Below are 23,531 nucleotides of genomic sequence, written 5' to 3'. Positions count from 1 at the left end.
GAATTACTGGCAAATATCAGAAGCTAGAAGAGGCAAGGAAGGATTCTCCCTTAGAAATTTCAGAGAGAGGACAACCCTGCCAACACCTTGATTTCAGACTTTTAGCCTCCAGAACCGAGAATTTTTTTTTATTGTTTTGAGCCACCTGGTTTGCAGTACTTTGTTACAACAGCCTCAGGAAACTAATATATGGCCTCACAGGATGCCTTGAAAATCAAAGTCCTTTCAGTACATTTTCTGTTGGCTGCGCCTTCCTCGGGCTAATAATATCTAGTCTTATATGTGAGCAATTCTCTTAGTGCAAACGGGGAAGATGGACTTAGTACAAGTTGACACACGCACAGACTGTGGCTCTCAATCACGCTGACTTGCATTGGAGAGCTGTAATGCACAGCCCACCGCTGAAGCCTCCAGGAGTGGAGCCTTCCACTGCCTATCTGTCTGGAATGTTCTAGCTATGGATTTGTCCTGAATGGGGCACATCGATCTGCCTCTTGTTTGCTTATGGTTCCTGGGGATTTGACAACAATAAAGGCCAACATGTTCTCAGGGCAGATTCTCACAGATACATTTTACTGTTCGGCCTTTCTAGTTCAGTCACTTTCTGCAGCTGAATTTCAATTTATAATACATTTTGTAAGAAGCATGTCCTTGGGCAACTCTATCCCCAGTGGAATTATCTGATGAAGTAGACTCTGTTAACCACTGAGGAGGTTTCGTAGGCTTTGATTACTGCTCATAAGGTTTTTCTGAGGGGCAAAAATCATTAATTTCCATTTTTTAGTAGCTCTTCTGATAGCAGTACAAATTGTACATCCCTTTCACAGCCCATAAAACAGTGCTCCTCATTTCTTTCTCTTGAGAGGTAGCAATTCAGATGTCTTCCGGTGCATTGGATCCAAGAAATATTGAGAAAAGTATAACTAAATATAAATATCAATTATCTTTTTAAAGGAACAGACTTTAAAAAACATAACTTCTGAGGTTTGCGAAGTATGTGATGCTGAACGTGCCTTGAGAAGAAATCAATTTCAATGGTCAAAAAATGATTTCGTAGCCTGAAAAAATATCTGCTTTTATTTGGACATAATTACAAAAGAAAGTCTTTCAGTAAATTCTAAACTTTTTAATTGTTTTTTTCTCTCCACAATTCTTCCTTGATTTATTTACATATTTTTAGCTCTTGTATGTAAAAGGAGTTTATAGCTTAAATGATTCTGACTAAATTCATGGTTGACAGCCAAGTGTTTTAATAACTTTCCCCCTTAGTCTGATGACAAATGCATCACTGAGCGCTTGGCTGCCTGTCAGATCACTAATAGTGGCATCCATTTCTCTGAGGAGGTCGGGAATTTTAAAAATATGCAATCAGAAGCATTCTAAATGAAATGGCAAATTTAGCCGATGGAACGTACAGAATACTAATGGGATGTGCACAGTCAGCTGGGCCTGCTGTGCACTCATGCATCACAAGCTGAGAATAATGACCTTGCTCAAGACAAGCAGAGAGTCAGTGCAGTTGGGAACAAAAAGATGCCTCTGATTACACTGCAGCCACCTCACCTCTCCTGGGACCTCCATATCCTAGCTCTACACATGAAAGCTGCCATCTCAATTCAGGGCATTATGTGCTCACTTTTGGGGATGGAGCATAGAGTAGAGGAAAGATAGGGGAGCAAACTTCAAAGTCCACAACAGTCTGGCTTCAAAATGCCTGACTCTGTCTGACAGATTTTTGAAATTAATTTTGAAAATTAAATAAAACACCTATTCACCACTTTTCCTTGCTGCTCACAGACTTTAAAAATTAAAAATATCTTATGAAACTTCTGCTTTCTATAAAAAAAGTAAAAAAGACTAAATAACTTCTTTAAAATGGAAAAAGAGAGAGGAGTGAATGAGGTTGGAAAAACTTTCTAAAAACCCTTTGCCCCACGTGGGTACAGGGCAGAAACACAAAAACTTCATTATTAACAGTGATCACACTTGGCTAAGGACTTGCATGATTTTCATGGAACGAAGTTCAGAAGTTGCTATTATTTGGATGCTCATTTTATAGATGAGGAAACTGACACTATGATGTTCAGTTTGTCCAAAGTCAAATAACTAGTGAGGGGCAGAACTAGGATTTGCATACAGGCCAGCGAGATTTGAATCTGAGTCTTAATTGTTGTATTTTATTGCCATTCTAGTCTTATAAGGGGCTTTGACTTTAAGAATAATGTTACTATTTCCTCTTAGAAATCTAATTCAAGAAAAATGTACCAAAAATTCTAATGATGTCAGCATGGCAGATCCATTTTCTTATGGCCAATAAAGCTAGTATAAAAGATCAAAAGTTTATTCGAATTAAAAAAAAAATTTTAAGTTAAGACATAGTTATTTTGGAAGATTGTACTTTAAATGCATTTCCTTGGATCTCATCTGCTGGGGGTTAGGATGTAGAAGAATGTGAAAGATCTTACTGCCACTGAAAAAAGAGAAAATCATTGGACACACAAACAAATCACACTTTCTTTAAAAGTTGTGGTAGGCAGCATCCAAAATGGCCCTCAGCTATTCTTGCCTCTTAATGCTCATGCTCGTAGAAGGTTACCTTCCACACTTTACTGGGTTTGGTCTCCATAACCAAAAGAACATGGCAGATGCAATGGTATGTTACTTTCAAGAATACGTTATTATAGACCACGTGACTTCCATTTTGGTTGCTGGCATGCAATTTTGCTGTGTCTTGGGTCATTTATTCTGGGAGAAGCCAGATGCCATGTTGTGAGCAGCACAATGAAGAGGCCGACAGGGCAAGGACCGAGACCTTTGCCAATGGCCAACATCAAACTGAGAACTTTATCCACAGCATTAGTCAAGCTATCAAAGTACTGAGGTCCACAGCTTCCACTAGAGCTTGGCTGCAACCTTGTAAGAGATCTTTAGCCAGAACCACCCAATTAAACCACTTTTACATTTCTGACTCTTGGAAAGTATATGAGATAATAAATGTTTGTTGTCTTTACCTGCTAAATTTTGGGGGTAATTTGTTATGTAGCAATGGATGACTAATACAAAAAGCAGAAAGAGCCATGGACACAAATAATCTGAAGAAACTAAAATTCAGAGGCCAAGCCCTTTTAAGGAAAGGAAGAGAAGGAAGATATTTATTGTGACTAAGTATGATTATTTTACTTAATTAAAAGTATACACAATATTTTTTATTTGAGATGAGAGCAAATTACAACCAACTGATTTACCTTACATCTAAAAATGCATCTTTTCCCTTCTAGTAAGAAACTTCTATATTCTATGAAACTTTTATTAATCAATGAGCCAGAAAATAAGTTTAATTTTGGCTTTGCCAATGACTGCTGCGTCATCAGCTTTCATAATATTCTCGTGTATTTCAGAGGATAATGATACTAATAATGCTGACCTTCTTCTTCAGAGTGATGTGAAAAATTACTAATTATTCTTGGCAAGATGCCCCAGAACAAGAGAATACTCTAAGTGCTAATCATAGCAATTAGCAATACTATAATTTCTCAAAGTTGTTAGAATGTGCCTTCAGAAACCATGAATTTCAGTATAATATGTATCTACTGTTGTCTTTAATACCCTAGGTCAGGACTGGAAGTGAGTCAAAAGATAACTTGAAAGGACCATACTTGTTCTGCCATGCCTTCTCCTCTGAGATCAGGTCATCCCTGAAAAAGTCTAGTTTGAAAATATTCTCAGGCTCTGCACTCCTCCACATTCATAGCAAATGTGGATCAATTGCATAGCTGCAGCTTGGTGATTATACAGAAATAAATCACTGTTATTGCAGCTGACTCAGTGACAGCCTGCCGACCAGAGCCTGGTCTCATAATGATGGCTGTACCTGCTTGGCCTGTCTACTACTTTGTCACTTCTTGTCACCTTTGAGCCTAGGGCCACTTATAAGGCTCCCCTCCCACCTACTGTGCTTTGAGCAGGGAGAGGTGAAGAAGGATGAGACTGACTACCCCAAGTGTCTCTTCTACCTGCCAGCATAGACTTAGTACTAGAGGCTTTAGAATAGAGTTATTCTTTGGGGATGAGGATTTGTTTCTTTAGAAGGCTATCATCAAGGGTAAATAAATCCATAGAAAGTAAGTCTCTGAGAAACTTGGACACACACACGCACACATACACACACACAATCTGATCATAAGAGGAATAGTTATTTATTACAGAAAATAAACATGAAAATAAAATAAACATGATTCTACTTCCTTCATTACAGATATTTACTGTTAACATTATACCATATTTCCTTTTAATAAATTTCTTTACATATTTAGAAGTTTTAAACACAATTTTTAAAAAATTTCCAGAAGTTGAATTATTGGGTCAAAAAATATAAACTTTTTTTGGGGGAAGGGAATCTTAATACATATTAATAAAAATATTCTCCAGAAGTTTACATGCTCATTAGCATATCTCATACTGCTTCTGATGACATTGAATATTATCATTTAAGACTGTTTACACTTCGTATAGGTAGAATGGTATCATTGGGTTAAATTCTTTTAATCATTAGTAAAATTAAACTTTTTAATGCGTTTATTGATAATTTATCTTTTTATATAAATTGCTGATTGCCTTTCTTGCTGGGTTTTCACGTGACTGAGCCCAGCAGTCTGGTAGAAATGTCTTAGGGGTCAATAACAAATGATCTGGAACTAGTAGGAGATGGGTTTCTTTAACTGTATTAGTTTCCTCAAATTTAGATATTTGCATGTTGTTTGCACTTTAGGGCTCTCACACAGCCGGTGGGGCTCTGTGGGTGGTTTCTTAATGCCTGAGATGGATCGACAATTATTTAATGAATGCAGGAATGGTCGAGAAGGAGGTCAGACTGTGCCTCCAAAATTGTAATCTATGACAAGAGTTATGTATGAACTGCTAATCGAATTCTTTGCATAAATTATTTCATTGAAATTTCCCTGAAACTCAAAGAAATAGCTGTATTATTATCCTCAATTGAGAGATGTGGTACTGAGGCTCAGAAAAATGAAATAATTTACCCAAGCTCTCAGGGCTAGCAAGAGATAGAGCCGGACTTCAAACCCAGTTCAGTCTGCCTTACACCCAAACTTTTAATTCCGTAGTGGAGCAGCAGTAGGCTGAGCCAGAAGTGAATGCAGGCCATTTCCTGTGACAGGCCCTGCTGGCATTTTGTCATGCTGTCTTCTTGGTCAGAAGCTCCATGATTGAGGTAGAAGTGCTGGAGATGTTCAGAGGATCTAAAGGATGGAGGACATCACAGTTGCTAGAAATGGTACTTTGAAAGGAACTGGGATAATGCAGACCATGGAGGGAAAATGCTTCGCCTGGTTAGGTGTTCTGCATGGTAATTAATGGTCTTGGGCTTTAAAGCATTCTTTCTTGTGTTTCTGAGACTCTTGGGGCTCTTCCAACCTCCATGACTGTGCACACAGAGTCATACGTTTGGGGGTTTCATGCAGCCAGGTTGGGGCAACCTCATAAAGCATGTTGGAATGAGGGAAAGGATAATTCCCCTGGAGTCATGTACAAGAACTTCCACAGAAGCAATAGTCTCTTTGATTATTTTTTTCCATAGCTGCTGAAAGGAATCCTATGTTAGAGTTAAGCATGTGGTTGAACTGCTATTGAAAATATGTTAAGCCACAGAAAATAACTTGGGTTAGAGATGTAGAAACACTCTGTCTCATTTCTAAGCTCTTTGTAATAGCTAGTTTATCATTATACTGCATGGAGAGTGTCTGTATTTATGGCAGATGTGAAGTACTTTTGTGTGACAAATAAAGGGCATCATGTTAAAAAAAACAAAAAACAAAAAAGCAGTGTGAACCAGGGACATAAGAGATCATTCTTGCTTCAAGCAATGTACTGAAAGCAACAAAGAATAAATCTTTTTTTTTTTTTTTTGTAAATACATTTAGAATACTTGAAGCATGTTGCTTGTGTCTCTTGAATTCTCCTATAGAATTTACTTTTTCACTACCTAAAATGTATTAGCCTGCTCGAGGTCTGGCCATGGCGTAGATTTACTGCTAAAGTTTTGAATTGATTCGGTCTCCCAATCTTCCTACCTTATAAAAACAACACTAAATTTGTTAAGGGAGCTTTGACTTGCCAGTCTAATGAGCTTGGGAAAAGTCTAGTTTTCAATCTTTCATTTAATTAAGTATATTTTCCAAAGTCTGTCTATTTTTATGAATATACTTAATACGTCCCTTCTTAGATTAGCCCTAAGAAACTTAAACTGTGCCCATTTAACTGTTTTATACACACTGTGCTCTATTCTGTCCAGAGAGACCCTTAATGTGTGCTTTGGGCAACCAGTTAATTGGTTTCTCCTGACTGGCCACTTTTACAGCCTTATCATTTTCCAGTTTTAGTTTTTTTCTTGCCCTCTTCTGGGTTTGCTCTCTTCGAGCGTGACAGAAAGGCCTGTCTGATGAGCAAAGGCACCGCTTCTCATTGAGACAGATTTCTTGGAAATCGTTTTGATAAAGAGCCAACAGTTATTGACTGCTGACTATGTTCTAGGCACTAGACTAAAACTTTATGTGGATTGTCTTATTTAATCCTCGTTAATAGCCCTGTGAAGTTGGTAATGTTAGCATTCATAGTTTATAGATAGGAACACTGAAAGTCAGGAAAAGTAATATTGCCTATGTTCACTCATTACAAGTGTTGCTAGTCAGCAAAATGCTCACCATGGGCCATGATTTAAACCTCTTAAGCCTCACTCCAGAGCCCTACTCCCCTCCCCAGGGATAGAAGGGGATAGGGAGTCCATCTGGGCTTGTTGCCCTAAGGCAAACAGGTGATAGAAATCACAGGGATGGTGCTCAGGAGAGGGGCAAAGAGGTTTCATGAGTCCTGGGCCAATATTTTACTCTTAAATAAGATTCTGGACATAGGGTGTAGTAACGTGAGAGTTGACACTGCCTGGCTCTGAGAAGTCAGAGGAGATCAACACTCCCTCATCCTGTCCTCAGTGGGATAGATGATGCCCAGCCACATTGAGGAGGGCAATCTGCTTTACTCAGTCCACCAATTCAAATGCTAATCTCTTCTGAAAACAGCCTAACAAACACACCCAGAAATAGTGTTTAAACAGATATCTGGGTATCTGGTGGGCCAGTCAAGTTGACGTATATAATTAACCATCATAAGTCCACTCCTTGTCAACTTGGCACACATACATATCTCTGTAAATCATACTTAATCTCCTAATAAAGACAATGGCAAGGTTATAATTACACCAAATTTGCTACAACTATACTGCACACAACTGAAAATAATGCTAATCCCTTTCTAGAAGAGGAGGTAAAGTCCTTGAGTGATATTTACCTTTTTTTCCTTGACATCCTATAAATGAAAAATTAACAATACTTAAATACTATGTTATTAAGTCGATATATCTTTTGTTGCACGATAAGGGAATAAGAGAGGAAAGAAACAAATATAAATGTGTGTATGTATGTGTGTGTACATGTCTCTACGTATGTCTATATATAAATATCTAAATCTATCTATATCTATATCTATATCTATCTATATCTATATCTATATCTAGAATAAGTATTCAGGATACTCATAGCTCTGGGTTCAAAAAGCACCAAACACTAGCATGTCACTGGCTGTTGACTTCTGGGGTGTTTTTGAAGTGATTGATTATTGCTTTGGACAAACATTAGGGGCATAAAATTACATTCTGGCATTTCTGCATTCACTGGCTAGAGTGCGGTCATTTTTGGCTGTAGCTTTTTGTGTGGAGTGATGAGGCGAGATTAATCTCAGGGTCTTTAAAACAATGGAGTCGGCACTCTGATAGAGTTTAATGTGTCCTCAGCCTCCATCTCACAAACCATTTTTTGCTCCTGGCCTCCTCTACCTGAGACGGTCTCTTTTCTTTCCAAAGGCAGAATCTCCAGGAAAAATGAAATGTGGGCTGATAATATTTTAACTCTTTTTTTGGGGGGTGGGGGTGGGCGAGGGGAACACATCTTCCTGAGTTTTCCTTTCACTGTCTAAGGTGTCTCTTGTTAATCTTGGCCATCTTTAATGTCGTACTATTGTTTCCCTGAGTCACAAATATGCCTCCTGTAGGGGATTAACTTTCTGCTATTCAACGACTGGGTTGTTGTTCCTTTTACTTGAAAGAAAATTAGGTGACATTTTAATGTAAGTTAAACATATATACTTGCTTTCCTGTTTCCCAGTCATTGTAGTCACCTGCCTTTTTTCTTAATAGTTACCCAATTTCCTTCCCCAGTAACCTCCTTTACCATTTTTGCTATTTTTATCATTAACAAAATAAAATAAGGATAATATTTAATTAAAATTGTATTGAATGGATTTGCTCTGAAGCTTAAAGGTGATGGAGGAGAGAGGGAAGCAGAAAAATATAGTGAAAATGCAGATTTTACAGGTAGGATTCTTGAATTCCACCCTAACGCCTCATCCCGTGTGTGTAAGATGGGCATTTCACCATTCTGTGCCTTAGTTTCTCAGCCTGCAAAATAAGACCTTTCTTATCTCTTAGGGATGCTGTGAGGATAATGTGGTAGCGTATTTGAAAGCACTTGGAGCACTTAGGAGGGAAGACATTGTAATCTGTCTTCTATTATGTTATAAAGGGGACTAGCTAGCGTAAGGAATAAGGTAGGACCACAGCGTTAAAAAAATAATTGCACACACTTATTCAAGCTGTCTCTTACTCTTCCTCATATATGCCTGTTTCATTAATGTCTGTCCTGGAATGGGTAGATAGGGCAGAAACACTCCTAGACTGGTTGGCATGGAAACTAATCCTGGCACATGCAGGCAGTCCTTGGACCCAGCTGTGTGGCAGGTGTGACACATACCCTCCCCCTGAAAAATCACTGTGGAACTAAGGAATGTCTAATTTGACTAGAGCTAGAATAACAGAAAATTGAGCTCTAAATATATGCTATTATTCCTTCTCTTAAAAAAATGAAAGCACTAAACTACCTTATGATAAGATGGACTTTATTTTATTTTTTAAAATTTATTTTTATTATGGTGCCATTGGTTAACAAAATCCAGTAAGTTTCAGGTGTACAATTCAACAGGAAGGCATATATATTGCATGGTGTGTTCACCGCCCATAGTTAGATTTCTTCCTGTCACCACATATTGACCACTTTTACCCCACATACCTCCCCCCCCATCTTCCTTGCCCTCTAATAACCACTAGTCTGTTGTCCATGCCCATGAGTCTCTGTTTGTCTTGTTTGTTTGTTGCTTTTAGGTTAAGATGGACTTTAAATCAGTCTTTTTTGGACATCTCAGTCTGCCTTATGAAATTATTCATTTGAAGGCAAACTAACCATGGCCTACCACGTGATAGGTGCTGTTAGGGATGTCTGCTCCTCCTATACAGGTACCTTTCTCTGGAAAGTCCCTTTCTCCTCAGAGTACCGAGTTGCAGACAGCCAAGTTTGTACTGTGAACCACTCTGACTGGATTAGAACTGAACATCCATTTTAGATGGACAATCAGATTCTCTCTCCCTGGGATTGGGAATTGGAAGTAATGATTTTTTTAAAATAATTTATTTAACAGACATTTATTAAGCAGCTTCTGAAGTATATAATTCTAGTTTGGGAGAGAGCTGGGGTGAAACAAATGGGTTTGCTACTGTTCTTGAACAGCAGAATAGGTAGCAGAAGGCAACAAATCTGGCACTGGGTTCAAATACTGCCTCTCACATGGACCAGCTGTGTAGCCTTACACAAACGCTAACGTGTCCCTGAGCCTTCATTTCCTTATCTTTAAATTAGTTTTTTTTCCCCCTTTGGCAGTCTTCCCCCACCCCAGGTTTATTGAGCTGTAATTGACATGTAGCATTGTGTAAATTTGAGATGTACAAAGTGTTGATTTGATTCACTTATATATTGTGAAATTATCACCACGTCACATAATTATCGTTTTTTTTTTTGTGATGAGAATATTTAAGATCTACCCTTCTAGCCACATTCAAGTATATAGTATAGTATTATTAGCTATAATCACCATGCCATACATTAGATCCCCAGAACTTGTTATTCTTACAACTGGAGGTTTGTCCCCTTTGACCAATAACTCCCCATGGAAATATTAATTCACTCTGTATTATTTGCTTCAACTATGCCGTGCTCAGAAAGTATGCCAAAGATTAATTTGGTAGGTCTTACTGTCAAGCATACAAGTTTATCTCCCCCACGAATTTGTGAACTTGTTGGTAGTAAGAATTTAGTTTTATTCATCTGAATTTTTCTGAACCTACCAGATTGTGACCTTTGATGTACTAACCAAAAGCTGTAAGAGCTATGAACCATCTTGGGGGTTTGATCATTCCTCCTGGAAAATTGGGGCCTCCAGTGTACAAAGAAAAGTTCTAAGAGTTGTGAAGAAATGGGAGTTTAAGTAAGGGCGGTGTTTAGAGATTATATTAGTCAGGATCCCAGCAGTAAACAGTCGGCACACTTATTGCATAACTCGAGAATTTAATAAAGGGACTATTTACAAAGGGCATAGTGTAAGGAAACCACAGGGATAGTGTAATACCCTGTAGGACGTGGGTGGGTTGTAGTTACCACTCCCAGGCCCGAATGGGGAAGGGCAGGGAGTGGTTCTGGGAACCAGGAGAAGAGAAGAGAGGGAAAGCAAGAGAGCTCTGAGGAGTTTGGACCACGGAACAGGAGCACGAAAACAGCCCTGGGTTACTCCACAGGCAGGGAACCGGAAGAATAAATAACCACCTGTCCTTACTCTCTTAAGTCCTCCTCTCCATTCATCTCCTTCTATTATTCTCCATTGGCCCAACCCAAGTGGAAGCCAGGGGACAAGAGAACCAACTGTTGCATTCAATCAATAGATGCTGTCCAGGCAATGGAGCAGAGCGGAGAAGGGTGTGGGGTGGATAGGGGAGCAATTGGGAGATCTGCAGACCAGTGATACCCTTTCCATTCATTCTAAATTAGGCTTTCATTTCCTCCTACTTAGACATTTACTATAACATAACTTCTTACCAGGTGTGATCATGTGACTCTCCAGCTGTTTCTATCCTGATCTGGGCCTAATTTCCCACCTCCATCCACTTGAACACAGTTTTCCTCTTTATATTTGTAGATACCGTATACTCTGCCAGGAATGCTCTTTCTAGCCCTTGACCATCTGTCAAACTTCTGTTCAGCTTCCATAAACTAAAGTTTGCTCTTTGCAGTTTTCTGTCCCATCCCAGGAGGGTTAGGCACATTCTTTACTGTCCTTGCAGATCATCCTCTGCCTTCCAGTGGTCACATATGTTGTAGAGCACTGTTAACACTGGTTCACGTCTCTCCCTCTGCTGTGGGTCCTTGAGAGTTCTGTCTGTAGCACTCCATTTGGTATCCTTAGCACTTACCACAGTGCCTGTCATAGACTTGACACTTAGTAAACACTTGGTAAATGAACAGTCTTCCTGCTTTCAATTAGGCCCACCTCCCATTCACCTTCCACATTTCTACACCCTCCCCCTACCGCCCGCCCCAAGTAATTATTCAAAACACAAACTCATTGTGATTCTCCAGGGGCTTCCCACTGAGTGCAGAATGATGAGCAGTATAAGCTCTCCAACCTGTCTACGTGTCAGTGCCATCTACCACTCGTCCCTGGCTCCCTTCCTACATCCTCGTCCCTATTCCAAGTCCTGTGGAACTGCATAGAGCTCCCTAGCAAGCCATGCTTTCCTATATTTTGTCACATTTGCATCTGTTCCTCCGTCTGCCTAGAATGCCTTCTCTACTTCCCAACACTCTCCACTGACTTTTGCCTCCCCATGCCCACCCCCTGCCGGCTCTTCTCTACCGGTTTAGTTGGCAAAGTCATATTTTAAAAGACTTGCTTTATACAACATTTCTTCTGTGAAATTTTCCTTGAAAGTTCTTCTTGCAATACAACAAAGTTAGCTACTTTTTTACCTTTATAAAATTCCTGACGTTATGTTGAAATGACTTGTTTACTTATGTGTCACTATTGTCTTTCTTATTTCCAGAGTCTAACACTGAACCTGACATACACCATGTGACTCCTACTTGTGTCTTGAACAAATATATGAATAAATCAATATGCCAGTCAAACCTGAGTCCTATGGCCTCCTGGACCTTGCAAGGAACAACTCTCCTCCTTCTTCTTTGGCGATTTCTATACTGCACGTGAGGTCCTGCTTGTCTGTGGCACACACGGGTAGACTAAGTCATATGTCACATGGCTAATGGGATGTAAGTAGACATGTATGAAACCAGGGAGCAGCGTCCTTAAAGGGATAGGGAGTGCCCTTCTTCATTCCTTTCTCCTTCCTGCTGGCTCTGTTGTGAATATGTGGGCTGCAGTGTGAATAGCTATCTTGGAGCGTGAGTTGGAAGTCACATGCTGAGAACTGTTGAACAACAAATTGGGGGTCTCTAATGATTGTGGGGCTGCCATATCAGCCCTAGATGATCTATACAGACTTTTAAATGAGCGAGAAATCAAATTCTATGTTGTTTAAGCCGTTGCTACTTTGCGGTTTCTGCCATTTGCATCCAAACCCAATCTTAATAAAGACATCTACTAAATCATTTCTACTGTCTAAATCAGAGTCAAATGTCATAGAAAAAAATGGCAAATTGTGTCTTACTTTTCTGTACCTACTGTTCTTGCTCCAATTTTCTGACTTTTCAAATCAGCTTTCAGAGAGGCATATTAAAGGGCCTAAATTTAGATAAGAAAGGGCATCACATTTTTTGTAAACAGACATGCCTTACTCATTTTCAGAATTTTATCTTACTGTGACAGCTGACTTTCAGTCAACAGTATCTATACCTCCGCATCAGAGACATACTCAACAGAGTTGGTTTTGTACTGCCAAAGAGTGTTTTATTTTGCTTGCAGTAGAGGATGCTGCCTCCATTGTCGAGGGAGAGACTAATTTATGTTTGCCTCTTCATCTCGGTCATATTTGCCACTCCGTAAGTCAGTGCCTATAGCTCCCTCTCTAGCACCTTTTGATCTGGCTCTTAGAAAATATGCATCCAAAGTGTTATAGCCTCTTGCTTTTCATCATCATCATCATCATCATCATCATCATCATCATCATCATCATTGTCTTGGCCCACTTCTATTATTATTATTAGTAGTAGTAGTAGTATCACTCCACTTCTCAATAGTCATGAGATGGACAGTACTTCCAGAAAAGAGAATCATTATCCACCCCTTCTGGCAAAGTTTGGTTTACTGTGTGAATTGGAAATTTTGTATTAGAAAAAATGCTGAGGAGATTTTTGATTAGATGGATTTCTCAGGGAATTTTCCATGAAGAGTCAGCAGCCTGTGGTTATGTTCTCTAGTTATTAAAAGATGGAGTTGTAAAACTGATGTGTATGTAATCTCTTTTCAGGTTTCCATGGCAACAGTGCAGCAATTCAATGAGTAGCTTTCCCATTCTTCCTTTAAGACCTTCAGGCTATAAAATTGTTTCAGGTAAAAAAAAACAGTTCTTCCTTTAAAATATAATATATGCATTTAGATTCGTTCTAATGAGATAGTTATGAGGCTAAGAATATTCCCAAGATAAGAATCCAATAAGTAAGTGGTTCTGCTACTGACAGGCTGTGTGAACTTAGGCAAGTCAATGATCCTTTATAAGCCTCAATTTTCTCATCTATAAAATATGAACAAAAATACATCTATACGACAGGGTTGTGGGAGGACTAATTAAAAGGATTTGCATAAACTGTTTAGCACAAACCATGGCTTATGGTAACTATTGGTCATTATTTCGAATTAACATTTAGCCATCAGCTGGGATATGATGTAAGCCTTCAATATAACATAATGGACACATTCCTTTTTATACCAGCAGATCTATAGAGATGTCTTTTTTGTCATTCCTGATATCTGCAGCTTGTGTTTTCTCTCATTTTCCTTACTGGGGGTTTATCTGTGTCTTTGTATTTAAAGTATATCATTTGTAAACAACGTGTATTTGGACTTTGTTTTTTTATCTAGTAAGATAAGCTCTGTCTTGGAGTGTTTAGTCTATTTACATTGAATATAATTATTGATATGGGTGACTTTAAGTCTATTTGCTTTCTGTTTGTCTACCCTGTTCTTTATTCCTTTTTTTCTTTCCTTACTTTGGATTAATAAAGTATTATTTATTATTGCATTCTCTCTTTTATTGGATTTTTAACTACAACTTTTTGTATTCTTATTTTTTAATGGTTGCTCTAGGGATTACAATATTCACCCTTACGCCATTTACCTCCTCTCTTGTCTTTGTGCTATGATACTGTACATTTAACTTCTATATATATTATACTGTTATAATGTAATGTAACATTGTTATTATTTTCCTTCACATAGTCAATTATCTTTTAAATAATTTAATTTAAAATAATCTTTATACTTAGCCATGTATTTAATATATTTGGTGTGTAATAGTCCTTCTATAAATCTAGTATCATTTCTTTCCACCCTGAATAATTTCTTTTAGCATTTCTTATAGTATGAGTTTGCTAGCAACATGTTCTCTCTGCTTTCATTTATCCAGAAATGTCTTTATTTTGCACTTGAGAGTTTAAGCACTTGAGAGTTTTACTCTTTGGGCTGTGTTCTGTCTAATAAGTCAGTAGTCACTCAATGTTCCTCTGTACGTATTATGCCTTTTTTTCTTCTGGCTCCTTTTATCTTGGGTTTCAGCAGTACGATTATAATGTATTTCGTTTTGGTTTTCTTTGCATTTATCTGCTTGGGGTTTGCTAAGCTGATTAGATCGGTCGGTTGATTCTTTTAATTAAATTTAGGATATTTTTGACCAATCTTTGTTCAATATTTGTATCTGCCGTATTCATTCTTTCATCTTTTTCTGAGTATATCTGTGCTAGATAGCTTGCTACTGGCTGATAAGTCATTGAGGCTTATTTCTTAAAACTATTTTCTTTGTGCTTCACTTTGGATAAATTCTATTAATTTGCCTTCTCGTTTACTGAACCTTTCTTGTAGATGGTCTAATATGCTTTAATCCTATCAAATGAATATTTTTAGACAGTTATATAGAAGTACAAATAACATACAATAAAATTCACCAGTTTTAAGTGGGTAATGCTATGAGTTTTAACAAATATACACAGATATGTAGCCGTCATCACAATGAAGACTGTTGATGTTGGATGCTGCATCTTCTCACAAGCTTATTTATGATTCTTGCATCATCTTTGCTGAAGTGTATGTTCAAATCTTTTGCCCATTTTTAAAATTCTTGAGTTTTAAGATTTGTTTATATATTCTAAATAGAAGGTCTTTTATCCATTACTATTTAGAAAGTATTTTCTCCCAGTCTTTGGTGTGATTTTTCAATTTCTAACTAGTGATTTTCAAAAAGAAAAATATTTCCAATTTGATGAAGTTTAACACATAATTTCTTTTTCTTTTTGTGTCCTAAGAATTCTTTTCTTAAATCAAAATCAAAATGTTTTTCTCCTATGTTTTCTTCTAGACATTTTATAAATTTAGTTATAACTCATCTATGATCCATTTTAAGTTAATTTTTGTATAGCATATGAGGTAAACATCATTTTTCTATTAGAGAGATCAGTTGTACCAGTCAACTGTTAAAAACACTATCCTTACACTATTGAATTATTTTGGCCCCCTGTCAAAAATCAGAATATTTCATTTTCTTCTTTATTTTCTCATGTCTGCCTGCCTCTGTTTCTCCCAACCCTCACTTCTTTCTATCCATCCATCCATTCATCTAACCATTCATCCACTCATCCATCCATCTACCTCCTTATTCCTTCTCTTGGTCTGGAAAAACTTTAAATCTTTATATCACAATGTTCAGCTTTCATAGAAAGAAAACCCTTAACCTTTTTATATTTTCATAACCAGTATAGGAAATATAACTTGCGACATCCAATTTGTATCATATGTTAAAAGCTAAAGTACTTAGAATTTTACTGGGCTGGTTGCTTAAGACCCAAAGTAATAGTCTGCCCAATAAGATTCATGAAACAACCTTTTTGAAATGAAAATATCAGGCTGTGACTTAAAAGGCAAATAGATGGTAGTCAAAACTATTTTTTATTTAATGCGAAATAATTCCTATTAAATTTAGAGTTATGGAGTGATGTGGGGTGGGAAAGTACATAGGAACTCATATAGTTTCAGAATTATCTTTTGAAAAAGTACTGCTTCTAAAATAGGTTGAAACCTTTCTGTGACGATCTTTTTTAACAATTTGAAGAGCCATTATTAGAAAAAATAATGCTATATTTCACCATTTTTTAGGTTTTTTTTTTTTTTTATGGTGCTTTATTGCCCTTAATTACAGTGTTAGACACTGTCAACTTTAAATGTCAAAGCAGGGAGGAGGAAAGAAGCCATCTGGACTTTATTTCTATTAGAGGCAAGATTTCTAGTTGTACTTTAGCTAAATTTTTACTGCTCATTTATAGTTTTCTGCTTGTAAGATAATCATAATACTATAATATTATATATAATCTTTTATTTGCAGAGAGATTTATAGTTTAAAAATAATTTCATACCCATTATCTTATTTGACCATTATAACATACATTCATTCATTTGACAAATTTTTATTGAGTGACCATATTGTGTTGGGCACCAAAGATACAATGGTGAAAGAGATGATTTTACATTTTATCTATTTGCTGATTTGTCCATTTATATCTCCAGCCTCTATATTTTTCCTTGAACTTCTGAGTCAGTATATCTAACTTATTCAACATTTCCACTTAGATTTCTAACAAGTATCTCAAAATTAAGTATTATGTAAAAGCAAATGTCTCATCTCTGCCTCCACCTTTCTCAAATTAACCTTCTCCTCTCCTAAGCTCCCCATCTATGTTTCAATTGTTCAAGCCAAAACCTGGGAGATGTTCTCGATTCTTCTCTCTTCCTCTCCTTTCCCCCTGCCCCAAATTAAACTGTCAGGAAATCCTGTAGTCTCTACCTTAAAAAACTACCTGGAATCGAAGCCCTTGTCACTACTGTCATTCAGAGCACCTTTATTTCTCATCTGGAGCATCGTTATATCCTTCACAGGTCACGCTGGCTTCCACTCAAGCCCTTCTTCCATCTGTTCTCCACACAACTGCCATAGTGAGCCTCATAAAACAGAAGTCACGCCTTTGCCCAAAACCAGCCCATTTCCCCCACCTCACTCAGAATAAAATTAAAAGTCTTTACTGTGAATTACATGTTCTTCTGTGAGCTGGGCTTTCTTTTCATTTCTTCATACCATGCCCCTCACTTACCCCTCTCCTGCCACACTGCTCTTGCTGTTCTTGGAATAACCAAGCGGAACTTCTGTTCCTAGAGCTCCCACCTTCTGGAATACACCAGCTCCAGGTATTTGCAGGTCTCGTGCCTTCACTTTCTCCAGGTCTCTGTCAAAATGTGAGACACTCACCCTGTATAACTATCCCCCACCAATGATCCATTTTATTGCTTAGCCCACTTTATTCTTCTACAAAGCACCTATTGCCCCTGGACATATTATAAGTTATTTACTTACTAGTTCAAGGCCTGACTTCTCTATTAGAAAACAGGGTCTTAATCTCCTTACTTTACCGATGCACGCCCAGTGCACTAAACAGTGTCTGGAACCCAGAAGCCACTAAAAAAAATGTGTTGAAGGAACTGACAAAAACGAAGCGTTCTTACCCTCATAGTTCTTATACTGTCATTAGGGGAGACAGGCAACAAACCAGAAAAGCAGTTTTGGGAAGGAATTGGAAGTGGGTGATATAACATTTAAATAGAACCCAAATAACAGTAAGAAACCAGCCTCGAAGTAGAATTGTTATTTTTTCACTTTATGAATCAGGAAACTGGGGCTAAGAGAGGCTGTGTAGCTTTTGGAATCTGTTGAATAGTAGAAGTGAGTTTATAATTTCAAACTCTGACCACAGTTTGTTACCCTTTCTATTAAACGCCAAAGCCTTCCACACCTAAAATTGCTAAAATGCAACACGAATAAAATTCAACAGCAAAAACACACAACTCATCTCTCTGCTAACTTTAGAATGAGAATCCCCATCCAGACTAGGCAGATTGGCAGCTGGACACAAGGAGATAGTTGGAAAACATATTTATTGTTTTCTGTTTCATTTTATATTCAACTTTGGTATTTATGACTAGTGAGCTGCAAGCTAAGCCCTAAAAAAGAAAAAAAAAAAAAAAACAAGGGGAAAAAAAAGAAAGTCCCTGATTGTTCTCACTCAGACAGCCACTTCTTAAAAGTCATTTCAATTCCGTGAACTAGTCCCAGAGGAGTGACCTCCTTAAGCTGCACAGTGCTGAGCTTGTCTTCGTGTTTCTAGAATGCTGCAGGATTTCTTTTTGAAATGGTCAAGCCACGCTGGTTGTTTTCAAGTCCTCAGAGCTCTCTCAGGCTTTTCCTCAAACACAGAGACACAGCATAAGGCCGAATCTTCCCGGTTTCACTCCTGCTTCCTGCAGCAGACGGCAATCCTGCCTCTGAGACACTGATCCTCCCTTTTGCTTTCCTAATAACCCATGAGCCTTTGGGAAAGCTTGATTGATAACATCTTTGGGGAAAAGTAAAAGAAAAACCTACTGAGATGCCTGTTCTGGTAATGGCTCGAGGCCTAGCTTGGAATGTACCCTATAGCACAAAACTTTGAAGAGCAGAAGCAAAAATCCAAATGTTTGCTGCTCCCAGTGCTTAGTCATTCACCACTGATCTCATATTTTCTCTCTCTAGTTTTTATTTTTTTATACATGACTTAACTAATTTATAGGCTCGTTTCCAATGATGTGATGTAGAAAAGGAGTTGAGAGAGAATAAGGCAAAAGATGCACAACTCCTAGAGTGAAAACTGAGGTTCAGATGAACAGAAAAAAAGACATTCCTCTCTTCCCTTTTTCATTCCGTATTTTTTTTTTGGTGGGGGGGGGGCGCAAGGGAGGATGGTGTTAAGAAATAGGAAATATTGACTATTGGTTGATGCTAATAAGACTAGTTAAAAGTGTTATTAAAGAAGAAAGATCAATAAGGGCTCTACCTGTGAGGAACAGAGATTAACATGTTAAAATCGGAGGAACAGGAAATGGTTAAGGAGAAAGCCCAGCTGTGAGTGTTTCTATACACAAAAGAAAGAAGGGACGTGGTGAGTGCACACTCAATATCTCAAGGTCTGTGACGCTGATGGGAAAGAAAAGCAGAACAGGGGAACTCACACAGATTGGGTATTTAAAAGTGTGTGTGTGTGTGTGTGTGTGTGTGTGTGTGTGTGTGTTATTTATGGGGGAGGACCACTACATGAAACTGCAGAGCAAGTAAATGCAACTGAAATTGGCTTTTCTGAAAGGAGTGGGAGGCTGCAGGTGAGCCTTTTGGCATGCTGGAAATAACGGCACTATGTAGGCTTGATGGAAATAATTTAGTGAAAGCACATGATTGCTACATGCAATTAGAACTTGGAATAAAACATGATTGCTGTTTTCATGTTTGCATATGTAGAATTATATTATAATTAAATGGAATAGTAACAAGAGGTGTGTGTAAACTATCTTCCTGGCTTGTGTGAAAGATAGAAGTAAGCACAAGTGGACCTGGAATGGTGGGGGAAGCCCTGTTTGTGGGTTATTTGTTCCAAGAAATCCTAGAACCTTGCTAGGAAGCTAAAGCTGTTGGAGAGTTGGCCATTCAGGTAAGGAAACTGCCAGGATCCCAGCTCTGACTCATCCAAGCTTTTACAGTTTAGAGAAAAACATGAGCTTCTATGACTAGGTTGAAAGAATTTTGAGAAAAGGATTATACTGTCAGTGCCAGACTATTCCTAGTCTAAAGCAGTTTTCCCCGTGAGAGCTCTGTCCCCGTTGGCATATAGATTTGATCAAGGAAACATGGCTCACCTACATCTCTACCAGCTCTAACGATATTCTGAAACTGTGTTTTTTTTTTTTCCTTGCTGTCTTTATTTCTTTTGCTTAAAGCTAAAGAATAATTGGTAGACTATTCCTCATTAAATGTTAACTATTATTAACCTATATAACTTGGGTCTCAGGGTGTGAGAATGAGAATTTGACATCCACAATAGGTAAATTTTTAGTTAACGTTTTGTGTATGATGATACTATTAAACCAGACAAAGGACCAAGGACAGAAAACATGGTTTGGGGAACAGACATGTTGAGTCAGAGGTACCGATGGAACATCCAAATTGCACTGTCCAACTTCTCACTCTCTTCATTCATTCTAGGGTATTTCATTTACTCCTATGGCTTGATTTTAATACCCATATATGCTGGTTACTCCTAAATGTCTATCCCTAATTCATTCCTATGTCTGGAGCTCTAGAGATGAACATAAACAATCTCTTGGACACTGCATCTTGGTTGAGTGGAGGCAGAGAATCTCAAAAAAGGGGAGAAGAAAAATCCAGAGGTATAACAGGAAAGACAGGAGAGGATAGTATCAGGAAAGCTAAGAGAGAAGTTTCAAGAAGTAGGGAGAGAGTGACAGTGTAGGTGCTGCAAAGAAGTTAACATAATAAGACTAGGGGGGAAAAAAGAGGACTAAAATTTAAATAGATGAGATTTCAAAGTGATAAATGGAATCAAAGTGCGATATATCTAATCTTTTAAAAAGACTCAAGCCAGTGTGATTCTTCCCAAGAAACTGGACCAGTCCATATTTACCTTTCACCAGCATTTCCTGTGACTGTCTATTTTGCTAGCTTCTGCTTTTTGGCTGCTGATTATAGCTCCTGTAGTTCTTCTCTTTGAGCCCCTAGTCATAGATCTCAGCTCCCTCTGGGAGTACCAGTAACACCCTTCCAACTTATTTCATAAAGACCTCTCTGAATCATACCTGGTTTCTACCTCCTTGAGCAGGAGAGAAAAGGGGTCCATCTACTGATAGGTGTTTGGGCAGCATGGTTAGTGGGGCTGGAGGAGGCAGTCAGGACAGACTAGTGTGGCAAGAAAAGGGATCCAAGAAAGCGCAGTCTTATAGCCCTGAAAAGCAGAGGGGCACACAAGGGACACAAAGGATAAAATGCACTCAATGTGCTGCTACCATGTGATGCTAGCCCAGTCAGAGAGGTTCGCCAATCTCCTTGCCCTCCTCCCAGGATGAGTTTGGAGTGGAGGAGTGGAATCCAAGGAGAAGATTCCAAAACAGCAAATGGAACATGGCTTTAAAATGACATACCAAGAATGACCTCAGAATTTATACATCTATCTGAACATCATTCCCAGCTCTAGGCGTCTCCTCCCTGTAAGGAGGATGCTGTTCCAGGGATGCACTTATTACTCTGAATGCCTTTGAGGCTTTTCCTCCCCTTCAAAGATGCCCTTTGTCTCATTCATTATTAGTTTTCTATTGTTGCAAGACAAATTACCACAAACTTAGTGACCTAAAAGCAAAACCCAGTTATTAGCTCGCTGTTTCGTAGGTCAGAAGTCCTTGTGGGCTTGGCTGAGTTTTTATCAGGAAGCTCTGGGGGAAGAATCGGCTCCAAGCTTATTCAGGCTGTTGGAGAATCTGGTTCATTGCTGGCTGCCAGCTGGGGGCCACTCTCACATTTTAGAGGCTGGACTCATTCCTTGTCATGTAGTCCTTTCATCTTCAAATGAGCAATGTTGTATCCAGTCATTCTTACTCTGGGAATCTCTCTGACCCTCTTCTGCCACCAGTCAGAGAATATTCTCTGCTTTCAAAGGAATCATGTAATTAGACTTTGCCCACTCAAGTGATCTTTATTTTAAGGTCAAACAATTAGTAACCTTAATTACATCTGCAAAATCCCTTTTGTCATGTAACATGACGTAATCACAGAAGTATTCCCATCATATTCTCAGGGGAGAAAATTTTATAACAGTGAGGGTCTTTAGGGGTCATTCTTAAAATTCTGCCTACCACACTTTCACAACCTTCCTTCTTTTCAATGACACCAATAGTGCCAAATTTTTAAGAGCAGATCTGCTCTTTTTTGGACAGCCTAGTCATTTAGAAGGATCGATTTTTTATCTAAAAAATGGATTTGAATATAAAGCAATATAAATGTTTTGCTTGCATAATCCATAAACAAGATCTGAAAGTAATTTCAACATGGAAGTTTTCTTAGTTCATGTTTGATTATGCTACTGGAAAGGAAATGCTTTTTATGGGAACTGTTCTGTTGGGAAAAAAAAGAGAAATTTGAATAGAAGCATAGTGCATAAGCATACGAAGCCCCAAATTTCCTTCCCAGTTTTAGATAGGCTAATCTCCTGGGTCCAGCATTTATTCACTAGCAATGGAATTTGTGTCTTCATTTCCCTTTCCCTCCCACCTGCAAGTGACACTGGGCCAGAGAAGTAAAATTCCTGGCTAGCTCAGCAATTCTGAAGAGGAGTGAAGCCTCCTGGGCACTGTCTGGAAAGACAGTGAGAGGTATGTTGTTGCATTTCTGTGGAGTTTGGACAGACCGTGCATCTATTGCAGGTGGGTGGTCTAAATGATCTGCAGACAATTTAACTCCTTGGGGTCTTGGGTCCTGGAATGTGCCTAATATTTCAAAATCAACTCAGTTCTGGATGGTTTTCTGGAGGCGAAAACCTCGGAACTAAAAATGATCTCATTAAAACAAGGAGAGGCAGCTGAAGCCAAGGTCCCAGAAGGCACTGTTTTATCTCAGACTTCCTTTATTTGACTTTCTTCAGTCCAAAATAAAATAAATAAATTAATAAAGCCTGCATGTTTTAACTAGTATGTAACAAACAATCTTCCTAAGGCTCTCTGCTCCCTGCTCTCTAGCTTTGTAATGTTCTACAGAGACAGGGAGGGAAGGCAGTGGGCAAGAGAGAAGGGTGGACTCCACTGACCAAACCTATACAATAAAATAATTAAGACCAAATTAGGGGGGAAAAAAACCAGACCTCAAGCTCAGTGTTACATAAATATGTCAGATTCTATGATAAAGAAGAGAAGCAGGCTGTATTTCAGAGATGAAAACCATCTCAAAGAGTGAAGTGATGTAACCTCCATATTAATGGAAAAATTTCTTAAATTTGCAAGGTTAAGACTTGTAAGATGCATGTTAGGCAGCAGAAAGGAAAAAATAATGCCAGAATAAGATGATGAATGCTCCTTCAAGAAACTAGCTGGGTATAATAATCAGAATACTCTTTTACGATATATATATGTACACACACACACACACACACACACATACTCATTTTTCAGATTGTTCACTATTTGTGTCTGACTGAGACTCCCTTTCCACCATCAGACAACTTATATCAATTATCATTTTATATTTTAGCTCCATCGATGTAGTGGCCCTAAAATATTTTGTCTAAATCTTCATGGAAGAAAATTAATTAAATATTTAATAAAGTTAAAAATTAAACTTACTAAATCTATCCTCTTGGAATCTCTTTCCTTTTTTTTTCTAGCCCAGGATAAAAGTTTCCAAATGTAAGATGTGGACCTCTCTCTCGGTAATAGAAATTCAAGCA

The sequence above is a fragment of the Pteropus vampyrus genome, unplaced genomic scaffold (assembly GCF_000151845.1).
Source record: "Pteropus vampyrus isolate Shadow unplaced genomic scaffold, Pvam_2.0 Scaffold15, whole genome shotgun sequence".
Classification (NCBI taxonomy): Eukaryota; Metazoa; Chordata; class Mammalia; order Chiroptera; family Pteropodidae; genus Pteropus; species Pteropus vampyrus.
This window is presented reverse-complemented; position numbering follows the sequence as displayed.